Below are 14,033 nucleotides of genomic sequence, written 5' to 3'. Positions count from 1 at the left end.
ACTGAGTTACCGTTTTTGGCACTTTTTGCCCCGTATCTTTGTAACGGCTAGACCTGCCTTCGCCAAAACCTAATCAGCACGTCTCCTTATCAATATGAATCGAATGTTTTTTGAATTATTCAAATCGGTTGATCGGTGTTCCCGAAATCGTCGACAAAAATTTGTTTTCCGCACGCACACACGCGCATACACACATACACACACATTCATCCATTTTTTCTAAGGTATGCCAAAATGTTCAGAAACCTTTGAAACGTAAAGATTTATAAAAATTTTAATTTTCAATTGTTTTGCAATTACTATAACTTGCCCTACGGGAAGTTAAATATATGGTAGGGTGGGGCACAGAGGTCCAATTTGACTTTGGGCAATAATATTGTGAAAACCTAATCAATTATAAGTATAAGGAAATCATTGAGTATATAATTTATATCTACTAATAACATAGATTGATTTTGATATTAATTTTATTAATACCTACGCTTATTTATTTTGATATAAAACTTATTATAATATAAGACTAAATTTGGGATATGATAATCTTACTATTATCATACTATTATATTATACTATACTATTATATATCATAGATAATTTAACTATTATCTATTATATCGTGAAATACCTATGCCATCAATTTCTCTATCCATACAAATAATCTATTACAGCTAGATTATTATTTGCTAACTTATATATATATATATATATATATATATATATGTGTATATATGTGTATGTGTGTATATATGTGTATGTGTGTGTGTGTGTGTTTATATATATATATATATATATATATATAAATATATATATGTATATATATATATATATATATATATATATATATCAGACACCCTACATACCTATTTAATATTAATGTGTTATATTTCTACCTTACGCCCTATGTATTATCTCTACCTATCTATTGCCTATACCGGGGATTGAACCCGGTTCCTCTGCGTGACAGTCGCGCATCTTAACCACTACTCTATCGGGTTCCACAACTGAAAATATATTATGGAACACACTGTTGTTTCTTTGGTTCATTTTCTAATTAATTGAGTAACTAATACTAAGGTGACGCGACAACACACGAAAAAAGACGGTTGATTGTAGCGTTACGGTGGTTGAGTGGTTAAGGTCGTAGCCTGTCACGCGGCGGACCGGGGTTCAATTCCCGGTAAGGGTGAAAATAGTATGTAAATTATAGGCGTAAGATAATAAATGTTAGGCGGTTTAGATATAAGTGTAAGGATTGAGTGTATACGGTGTGGTGGTAAAGGAACGTACGATATAGTAGTCGTAAGGCGTATAACCACGTAAAATGTAATGTTTAGGTATGGTTTAGGTATAGGTGATACACATACGCGAAAAGAAATGTATGATATTAGGGGTTATCGTATAAGAATTGCGAATGTTATATAGATTTAATTTATAAATATTCATTCTTCTATACAAATATTTAATTTGCTGGTTAGTTTTTTGATAAATGCAGGGCAAAAGTGCAAGAAATGTCGATTTAGTTTTTTAGTCAACAGAACATCTGGTTTAAATGATTCAAAAAACATTTTACGTTTATTTACTGAAGGAAGAAGTGATTAAATTTTTGGGCAGGTCCAATAAAAAAGTAAAATATTCTCTGTTAAAATATTAAATATCGATACGAAAAGTTCTAGCAATTTATAAGAACAAAATTATAAGAATATATTATAAGAACAAAAAATTCAAAACCATCGGGATCGAAAGGTGAAAGTTTTTTAGGTAAATTTGATTATCAATCAACTTTATTTATACTAAAATAATTATTAACTAGTGGGATGGGTGGCATCGTGCCTTAAGGCAAATTGCTGGAATTTCCCGTACCGTAATGTTCGAGGAATACTGAATGTTTTCAAATAGATTATTATAAATATTGTAACATTGTCTAATATTTATAAGAATTATATGAACTGAATTGCAAAGTTGAAATTATTTGTAAAGTATATTAGAACTATAGTCAGAATTAAAATTAAATCTGAATTATTTTCGATATACAAAAAATTAAAAAAAAAAGTTGAAACAAAATTTTTTTTCCAAAATCAATTATTTTGTTCAAGACAAGCAGAAAGTTCTTTGAATCAATTAAATCGGACGCTTAGTTTTCTTAAAAACTGCCATTTTTGTACATTTAGCTTTGTATCTTCGAAATGACTGGGCCTGCCTTTGCTAAAAAACTAATAACCGCTTCTCTTAATCATTACTAATTGAATGTTTTTTAGATCATTCAAATCGGATGCTCCGTTTTCTTAAAAACTCGATTTCTATTTTCTGCACTTTTTGCTCTTAATCTCCGTAACTGCTGGACCTGCCTTTGCCAAAACCTAATCAGCACATCTCCTTATCGATAGAAATCGAATGTTTTTTAAACCATTCAAATCGGTTGATCCGTACGCCCGAAAACGTGGACGAACAATTGTATCCATACATACATACACACACATCCTTTTTTACCTTCAAAACGTCGAGAAATGTAAAAATTTCCAATTCCGATTTTCGGCCCATTACAATAACTTACCCTGGTGGTGGATTGGTATATAAGTCTACACTACATATTTTAAATTAATACATTTATATGTATAAAATATAAAACAGTGTATTATTTTTATGCAACAAAAAATAGTTTTTACTATTCTTAAGAAAAATCACATCATTTTTATCGAAATAAATAGGTTCTAATTACATCAAAGGGTGGATCAGTATATTTATCAGTCTTTCTAAGAAATACAAATTCCTTGAACTAGACTGAACCAAATCAGAGGTCAATATGTGATTGGGTAAGGCATTGTAATGGAACATCGCTAGCACCCAAAAATAAACCAATCAGAAAAATTATATAAATTTATTACAACTTTGTTAATCAGAATCAACTCAAATTGATAGTAAGATCAATAAGATCAAAAACTTGATATATAACATTATCGATCCAACAAGTAACATATCAATCTTTTATCAGTCTTCAACGTCTTATCATTTTTAATCAACAACAATCTAAACTAAACATCAAGATTTAATGGTCTGACATAGTCAAGAATTATATGTGGTCCTTCGGCTCACTAAGTGTACTATTTTCAGCATCATCTCGATGGATGATGCTGAAGGTTATCCTTGAGGTTATAGATCTCAAATATAGCCTCAAGTAAAAATCGCTTCTTATGGGTATAGTTGCATATATAATAAAAATGTCAGCAAATAATTAGTCATAACTGGACTGGACAACTACTGGGTTGCCGTTCATTCAAGATCCATATAATAAAACAGTCAAAACAATTACTGAATGTCTTAAGTGTGACAGATTGTAATTAAAATTTAAAAAAAAATCTCGGTGGATCACGGTTATGAACTAATCGGTTTAAAACACTAAACAAACCGATGAAGAACTTTTTGTCACTATTTTATAAATTCAGAAAATATAGATTCCTCTTGATCAATTTACTTTGATTTATTAGCTTAAGACACTTAAACTTCGTGTAGCATACACACTTTATTGGTAAAAGGTTGACAAAGGATCCTTATGGTGTTTGAATTTTCTGCAATTTCGAACTTGCATCCACACAAATTCAACCTCTATATGTATATTGCTGTATGTATGATCCTCGGCAGCTTTTTGATGCTGATCGCTTTATTCAAACTCTCTCCCTTTGGGAATATTCTGTTAACATTTCCGGGACAATGAAAGATGGTTCATGGAGTGCACCGACGCAACGGTCGTATTGTCTGTTATGACGGCGCATACTAACTCATCCGTTTGGTGTGGGCGGATTAAATCATTTGCCATTTCTTTTAGGCGAAGAGCCGGTGACTAAATTGTTATAATAAGATAATATCAATTGATATAATAATAAATGGTAGTCTACCCAAAGGCAGGTTCATGGTGAGATAGTCACTACAAATAAATAATTCCCAAACTCTTTGTCTATCATACCCATACTCATCATTACCACTATTCCTCCACCCTCATTTTTTTCATGTATTTTTCTTTCCGAACCTTTGCTTTCATGCTTTTTGATTCTGTGCTTCGGCTTTTTATTAATTGCTATAGATATGAATATTGCTACAATCGATAAATATCTAATGCAAATACTATTTTTGAACAAAATTTTTATTTTTTACTACTTGATTATCGTAGGATGAAACAAATTTGCTCGATATCAAAATCTGTTATTATATGAAATATATACTAATAAAAATCTAGTTATATATATGAGACGTATTGAAAATTTCAGGAATGTACAACATATATGTACTAGGTTCCTTATTTTGTTTTTGCTTTTTTATATAAGTCAAAGTGTACCAAGAATGCAGAACAAAATAAGCCAAAGAGTACTTTTCTCTTATGATTTGATTTAATATAAGGACTTAATCTTGAATCTTGAAGATCTGAATACGTTAAGCTAAAATTTTATGTTTCCATTTTCTTAGTCACAGTTTTAATATATCAATTTAGTTCGATTTGTTATTTTATTAGATAGTTGGTAGTTCGTTTGTAAAATAATGTTACTTTATGGCAAACGCTGATTATTCTACAGTGCTTTTAAGATTTCTAACTTATTGCTATCTTATTGCGATCTTATTGCTAACTAAGCTGTTCAATAAGAAGAAATTGTTGAGTCATAATTTATTCAGCGATTTTTCTAACTTATTACTAATCAAAAAATATTTCCAGTATATTTCCATATCATTCTATCCTGATATTTGCATTTGATCCAGCCTGATATTGATATTTGCATTTATTTATTGACAGTCTTCATGAATTTTTTTGTGAAACTGATTTTATTCGCCCAATTTGGATTTAGTGTCACGTTATACAATAATATTTTGTTATGGTTAGAAAGACATAGTCCCATACCGATAAAGTTATTGGTTTTTAAGTATAGGAAACATTTTTTAAATTCATGTTTTCTTCTTAGTCCAGTCATTCATGCTTAAATTAGTAAAGAATCTCGGAATTCGAGATACCCACCTGCAAGTCTGTAAATACTGTTGTCTCATAACCTACATATGGTACGTACACCCTACCATATGTAGGTTTTGAGACAACTTCTAAATGTTAGTATACAAGTATTTACAGACTTACAGCTGGGTATCTCGAATTACGAGGTGAATTTATTATAACGACTGGACTATAGTAGACAACTACCAATATTTTCATTGTTTTTCATTTCAACATCATGAATAAACTGCTAAATCATAGATTTTCGTACAAGTCTAGAGACCAAAAAACAAGTTCTCAGAATTTCATTTAGTGATTTTTTTAATCTGTAAAAAATGATTTTATTGGTACAAACCTAGGCATGTATTCTATACATCATACATTTGGTTTTAGGTTGACTTTACACATTATTAATTTATTAGAAAGATGAAAAGAAAACTTTACACCCCGGATTCAATACATGTATTGAATCATGTTATGAATCATTCAATACAATAAAACTAAGATATTGTTAGTTTTGATAACAATATGTATAACCGATAATATATGTCTATCTACTTGTACATTTATAAGAGTTCTTTTTGTTTCAATCTCTTTATATTTCTTGTGAATTGATGGAGTAGGTTATTTACTATAAATATCATAATTTTCTCTATTTTGTACATGTATTGACGTATTTATCTAATCAAACGCTTTGTCTAAAGAACTGTCATCATCATCGTCATCTGTCGTTATATAAAGCTCAATATTGCAACATGCAATCTTGCATTTCTTGAATTTTTCAAAACAGTCACTACCTTTTGCTTCTACCTCATATAATGGAAAGACGAAAATGCTCTTCTAAGTGAAACGCCACAAGAAGCTATGTAGCCTTTTTATATTTCACGTTATGGTTATCGGTTTAAAACACCAGGCAATACAATAAAAATTATTTTGTTTATAATAAAAATTTAGAAAACATAGATTCCTCTAGAATTAGAGTATTTGTAGTTTTGTGACCGGTCTGATCAAACGTTTTGTCTAACAATAAGGAACTGCCATCATCATCGTCATCTGCTAGTTTATTTATTATTATTATTATTATTATTATTTTTATTTGACCTCGCTTACTCTGAGCATTTAGCCACCTACAATTTTTTATTTATTTACATTCTAATTTTTATATCATTTTCAATCTATATATGTATCCTATTTCATATTCTTCTTATTTTTCTGCTTCTTAATTTCTTCAATTCTTGCTCTTTTCAAATATACGAGTATAATTCTATTTAACTTCTAGCTTCAATGAATTTTTTTTTCATTTTTCTTTTTAATTTCAGCTCAGTTCCAATATTTCTCTTCTTACTCCTAACATAATTCAGCTATTCGAACTCTGTTATTCCTATTTTTCTTAATATTTTATTCAAATTCTGCTTAACAACACAATTTTTATTTGATTTCAAATTAACTATACATTTTTCTTCCTACATTCTAAGTCAATGATAGGATTTGATCCGAAGATCCATGTCGTGTGAATCGAACACAAAATGCTCGCCACAAAATAGTCATTAACTGTCAGTTTAGGTTCACTGTAACGAAAACACTTAAATGCTTCTCTAAATGATACTCCACAAGGTCATGTGACCATTACCACCACATGTACATGGGCAGTTCCAATTATTTCCACCAATTGGCAATATCTATCCAGGGATTTGGTTTAGGTAATATAACCAATTAACCAAATCGAGTACAGCATAAACTTCTTTGGGGCAAAAATACCAATGTCTTCCACACCATCTTCTTTCTCAAGACAATATGCTTGGACTTACGTTTATTGTATTAGAAGGAATTGTGTAAATTTATTTGGATCAACCAAAACCGATTATAAAAGTGCAAGTGAAGTGCATAACTTGTAGTAAAGTGAATTTGCAACTATGCAAACTGCACAACTATGCAAATATTTCGCTCTGGACAAAACCATGCTCTTTAAGCGAGATTCCACTGTTCACTATATAGTTTTCTTATCCATAGAATAAAATTTCTCGACTTGACTTGATTTGTCCCGATCAGCCGTCCGATTATTTCCCTTCGCGCCCGTCGGTCCATTTGCATTTTATGCACCGCATATTACACAGCATCACAGCACCGTTGACAGAACAAAGTTAGTCGAGCGTGCCATGCGCAATTTCGTTTCTGCAAATGCATCAGCGCGCGGGCTCCGTGCATGCATGCGTGAGTGCATTTATTTTGTGGTTTTTATTTACGGCATACGAGTATACTGTGCTGGCACTGGCACATGAGGCCGCATGGAGGCCAAATGCGGTTCTCTGCAGTGTCCAAACAAACGCAAAATACGTGACGGATAGGCGGATAGATCGACGGAGTAGTTTATTCTAACTACTTTTATCCGATATTTTTCTTTTTTATCACGATAGCCAAAATATTTTATGTTTTTATAATTTCTTATTTTATATCACCTGCAGAACATAATACCGACGGGTAAAAGCCCATGATGACGCCCGGCGCTATGTTTATTAACATTAATTAACACCACTACACATCGACACTTTATTGCTGCGAAGGACCAGATAAAATTAGGTATCACAAAGGCTATCAGACCTGTAATAATAAAGAACTGAATAGAAAATAATAACTAGTTAGAAAAGTAGAAATTGTTTATAAAAATGTAATGTATTCAATTTTAGTAATTTCTATTAGATTTTATCGGGTCAAGGTATACGTACAGACTGAGGATGAATTTCTTAAAAACTATCTTCGTACCTAGAGTAAATATATTTTATTACATCTAGATAGAAAAGCTAGATGTTTCATTCATGAGGCTCGAACAGCCCATAAGATAATATTTGCATATAATGTAATAAACTTTCAACAATGTAAAGAACTGACAAGAATTGCATTTAGTGCTCGTCATGTTCACGAAAATCATGTTAAATTTACTGCATTGTTACATAATATTTTAATATTTATCGAACATAATTCTGATTGCATATTTTAAATTGTAGTAATTTTTAGAGGTTTAGAGGTTCAAATAGTCTGAACTATCGTCCACATATTTCATAAATAGGATATATCCGACTAATTTTTCTTAAGGAGGTGTTCCGTTCTAGAATTTAAAAAAATCGATTATGTTTTTTTGCACATTTTCAAAGTCTTGAACAGTGAGTTCAAGAATATATGTACAAGAATATTTCTCAAAATTTTAATAATTTTGGAGATATTGATGTTTGACCACGATAATTCTCTTCTAATTTCTTCCTCCGTGAAACTTCAAAAGCATTTTTCACAAAACTGTCTTTTTCAATGCAATAACCACGAGATCTCAGTTTCTATGGACCCATTCGCTTGAAATTTTTACAGTCTTTTTTGTTAGACTTCTCTTTAGCTAATCTCCAAATGAACTAAGCTAATCTCCAAATTTCGCTTTTACTATTTTTTCTTAAATTCGAGAATATCATAAAAAGTTGTAAATAGAATATTTTTCTTTCAGGCAGTCGCTATTTTGTGAAAAAACAATTTAGTTTATCCATAGTTGAAACGATTGCGATTATTTGCAAGGCCAAAATTATGGGTATGGTTAGGTGTATATTTTTTGAGATCCCCTTTATCACATTCTAGAATTAAAACTTGGACTATTTTTATTTATTTTTTTTTTATTTTCTCAAATCATTAAAAATAAATTGATTAATATATGATAAAAATATTGTCTTTTTTACAGTTTTTTAAAAATTACACAAAATTTATGTCTAGAATATTCACTCAAGATCAGAATAATGTATGTATAATTTATTGCAATTATGTGAAAATAATCCACGTTACTAAAATTTGTGTTTGTATATTGTAGAATGAAGTCCCAGTGCATTGCAAAAAAACTAATAGATTGAAGAATATTATTTATTTTATTCATAACTAGTAAAGAAATGAAAAAACCAGCTATAGTGATTTGATTATTATTTAATGATACAGACACATCAGTCGCATTGATTTTCATCTATCAGAATTTATCTAATGTGTTAGGCAGTTGATTATTATTGCAATGGGGCTGTTTTTATTTAAATCCCTATTTATATTTCCAAGTGAAAACAAATATGACCACTGCTTCATATCAGGTTGTCCGACGAGTATTGCACCTAAAACATTGTAGGCCATGAACAAATCGTATTTAACTATAGTTAAATCTAAATCCCTTTTTCTTCTATACATAAGATAAATAAAAGACATTTTGTTTTGAATTAATAGAAAACTGAACAAACGACATTTTTAGTAATTTTATCAAGAATTTGTATCTAGTTAATATTAATATTTATTTAACCTTTATTCTCAAGATTACATAATAGAGTTTTCGTATTAACAATTAAAATATTCGATTAAAGTTCCTAAAATTACAATGTGACATGCATATAAAGATCAATGGAATTATTAAGAGCATCACGTTAATTATTATATATTTTAGCAAATATTCCGAATAATACCCAATTGTACCAAAATATGTGTCTTTGTATTATTGTAACTCTAACAACTCCAAGAAAAAATATAAATATTATATCAAGATTATTATATTGTTACTTTTCCTTTTCTATTCATTTTCTATAGCATATAGATAATATAAAAATCAATTGGTGAGTAAATAATCTATTTTTAATTACATGCAATTGAAAAGCATTCCTAGGTAATGACATCAAAGTATAATATTATGTTTCTATCAATGTTATACACATGTGCAAAACTTCTATCATGTTGCCTTAATTATTTAAACCATCAAAAATTTTATCGTCCATTTTATCGCGTTAATAATTCTATCATCCGCCCTGTGATAAATCTCGGTGAGATGTGAAACATATGAACCTTGGTACGTGTTTTTTTATTTTTAATTTTTCATCGTTGATTTTTGTTGACACATTTCAACGCTGAAACAGTCGGCTATATCATATAAATCATGATAGACCCGCTGACTGGCAGTTCTGGCGCCTGCCAGTACGTAAATTAAACATTGCATGAAGAACCGTGGGCTCTGATTGCATTTCGAGCCGGTTTGTGTTTGATCATATGTAGAGGTACCCGTTTCAGAAATTGGTAGTCGATGAAAAAATAAATGTTTATCGATATAGAATGAATTTTCCGGAATAACTGGTAGATAAAATTTGATATTGCTAGGCAATCGTTGAAAAATATATTGTTTGGTCAAGTCTTACAAACACGATTTTTGTTTAACTTTCTAGGGGATTTAGAGCTTGATTCTGCCATTTTTTATTAATATTCTCATTTAACATAATTTGGTTAGCTTGTCGGTATATTTATTTCCCTGATAATATTTAAATAACAATATTTTATTTAGACAGTAATATTTGTATTACTAACTTATTAGTAGTTTATTCCATAGATCAGGCAATCGAATCAGGTTGATTGTATTGAAATGATAATATTTAAATAACAATGTTTTATTGAGACAGTAATACAAATAAGTAGTTCATTCCATAGATCAGGCAGCCGAATCAGGATGATTGTATTGATCAGGATTGTATCAAAAATCCTTTATTTTATACTTAGCTAGTACATACTCCTCCTTTTACTTTTAAGTAGATATCTTCTCCAAATCCGTACTGAATATAATTTTGTTAATAACCAACAGTTTATTAACTATCCAACAAAATATCTCCTTAAAAAACAATCAGTATAGAAAATTTAGAACTCGATATGTTATGCGGTGTAGAAAAAAAACTTTACTCAAAACCATTAATTTAATGTGGAAAATCTTTCAAGTTAATTTAGATATTCTATATTTAATTTAACTGATTTAACCGCTGCATAAATTATATTTATGTGCAAAATATTTGAAGAACTTGAATGTTTTAAAATTAACCCAGAAATTTGAATTGAAGCTCCTAATACTAAATTTCTCTTACATAATGCAAAATTGGATTGTTAGAATTAGAACATTTTATTGAATAATGAAAGGTCATTGTTAGTAATTTAAGAACATCATATTTTGGAAGTTCATCAATTGATCAGAAAATATAAGTTAGGTCTTGATCATGATATTTTATATACATTTTGTACAGTTTAAAACTTATATAGATTATTCTAGTTGTAGCCTCAATCAATTAATAAACTAATCTCAGATGATACAAATTAAAATAAAATTATCTTATTATTTTTAAGTCCAATATTGCATCTTTGAATTTGCATTAAATTTTGTTGGTTGGAATAGTTTTGGAACTGATGACAGATAATTACTTGTAACTTACTTGTAACATCTCTGATAAAATCAAAGCTCAATTTCATGGAAAAATTAAACACACAAATAATTGAAAACATTGCACATTCAATTTATTCTAATAAAACCATGTAATTTGAATTATTTTAACGCTAGTTGTGGCATTAAATAATAGATCCTTAAATATTTTCAATTTAATGCAATTTATTTTAAATACAATTGCAAATTGTTCATACAGTTTTCCAACGTTTCTGTACAAGTTTTCAATCTTTTATGAACCCTTTGCTAAAAACTAAAATAATACGTTATCCGTTTACAATATATGTATTGATGTGAGTGCTACAAAATTCATTTTGCTAATAGCAAAAACAGAGAAGACGCTTGTCACTTTTTGTCTCATTATCGAAAGGCTGCAATAAGTTTTTAATAAACTCAGGTGCGAGTCACCAAGAAGAAGCATTTTATCTTATGAATTACTCTTGCATAAAACACATTATTAAAATTACTCAACGATGTTTCTTTATTCTTATTAACTTTCCGTTGGGTGAGTGAATGAAAATGTTTATGTATCTTTACGTTCCAAAGGTTTCTGAACATTTTGGCATACCCTAGAACAAAATGATGTTCGTGTGTGTGTATATTTCGATACAATTTTTATCATCGATTTTGGGCGCACAGATCAACCGATTTGAATGATTCAAAAACATTCGATTCACATTGATAGAGAGACGTGCTGATTAGTTTTCGTCATAAGCAGGAGTAGCCTTTTCAAAAATACAGAGCAAAAAGTACAAAAATTTTGATTAGATTCAATACATTCATCATAGAGTCACGCATCAACCTACTCCCTGATAGCTGAGTTGGTTAGCGCGTCACTAAAATTTTCGGCGTTCGGGCTCATAGATAAGAAAGTCAAATCTGATCGAGTTCGAATCCCATATGTGATATTTTTGTTACATTTTTATATTACGTTTCATGTTTGTATAGTGGAATACTACAAGCGGAATACTAGCCTGAAATAATATCTATTATTATTGATTACAGCTTGCTTATGAATAAATAAATAAATAAATAAATATAATTAGCTAAAAATATTTTATTTAAACATATATAAACGACGCCGTCTGATTAAATAAGCTTTTATGCATTTTGTCCATAAAGAACAAATAATGAAAGTTCTAGTTTTTATAATAGCTGTTTATTGATCATTTTTTATTGAATGATTATTTTATTCTTCAAATGCTTAATTACGGAAATTGTTTCAGAAATTTGCTTTTAAGTCAGGATGCCATGCACCACTAGTCCTTTTTTATCTCTTATATACTTTATTACTTTCATACTTTTTGATTTTATACATTTGTATACCTCTTATACACTTCCATATTTTTAACTTCCCGCATGGTAAGTTATTGTAATCGTCCATAAATCAAAATTGAAAATTTTTACATTTTGGCATACCTCAGAAAAAATGGATGTGTGTGGTAAGTATGTGTGTTTGGGTGTGTATGTATATGTGTTTGTGTGTGTATGTATTTATGTAGGGATACAATTTTTCGTCCACGTTTTCGGACGCACGTTTTAACCGATTTGAATGGTTCAAAAAACATTCTATTCCTATTGATAGGGAGATGTGCTGATAAGTTTTTGGTAAAGGCAGGTCCAGCCGTTTTGGAGATACGGAGCAAAGAGAAAGAGAAGACAGAAAATAGAAATCGAGCTTTTGAGAGAACGGAGCATCCGATTAGAATGGTCCAAAAAGCATCCAATTTGTAATGACAAAAACATAAAGCTCACTTATATACTTCAAATAAATAATTTGTAATATTCAAATAAATAATTTGAAACTTTGTAATTCAGTTTACATGACTCTTATAAATATTAGACAATGTTACAAAATTTATAATATTTTATATGAGAACATCTAATATTCCTGGAAAATTTTGTTACGGTATGGGAAGTTCCAGCAATTTGCTTTGAGGCAAGATGCCATACACAACTAGTTTAAATTTTATTCACTCCTCTTATTGCCTCTTATACTTCTTTATACTTCCTATGCTTTTTGATGTCTCTTATACTCTTTCACGCATCTTTAATATCTTTTCAAAGACTCTGTCTCTATCCTCCCTCTTGTAAAACTAAAGAAAACATCATGTGCAACTGAGTTTATCTTCGGCCAAAACGCGAGCAGCGTTTGGAGTCTGGGGCGATCAATTTCGTTGATAGCTATCAAGCGTGTTATTTATCGCCCCGTACAACACACACCCGTCGGATGGAACATTTAGTAATAATCTGAAGCTCCTGTGCTGAAGCTGAAGCCGAAGCCAGACATTTCCTTTTGACGAAGTGCCTTGTTCCAAGATAACGCGCTGGCTCATCATTTGTAAACGATGGCCACTTAATTTCGATATTCAAGTAATCATTAATGTGTCATTGCGGTTATTGATTTTGTTATTGATAGTTTTTATGGGGAAATATGAGGTAGATATTTTATTGAATACTCTACAAAGTGAAAAGTATAATATATATATATATATATATATATATATATATATATATATATGATAAAGATGTTCTTTGGCATCCATCCAATAATTAAACTAGTGGGGCGCATGGCATTGTGCCTCAAGGCAAATTGCTGAAACTTTCCGTATCATTTTTTTAAAGATTAACATTTTGAAAAAAAATTACTCTGCAAAAATTAGATGTTTGAGAAACTATTTTCTAAAAAAAAAAAAATTTTTTGAAGATAAATTTATTTTGAAATATTTTGGAAATTATGAACTTTTTTCAAAGCAATCGTACTGCTTTAACTGCATAGAGACGAAATATCGAAGCGTGTAAGCGTCGCGTTGCCGG

This window comes from Ctenocephalides felis, unplaced genomic scaffold (assembly GCF_003426905.1).
Source record: "Ctenocephalides felis isolate EL2017-DRISC unplaced genomic scaffold, ASM342690v1 CF-g0.4_SCAFFOLD_00845, whole genome shotgun sequence".
Taxonomy (NCBI): Eukaryota; Metazoa; Arthropoda; class Insecta; order Siphonaptera; family Pulicidae; genus Ctenocephalides; species Ctenocephalides felis.
The sequence above is the reverse complement of the archived record's forward strand: the minus strand, read 5'-3'. Positions refer to the sequence as shown.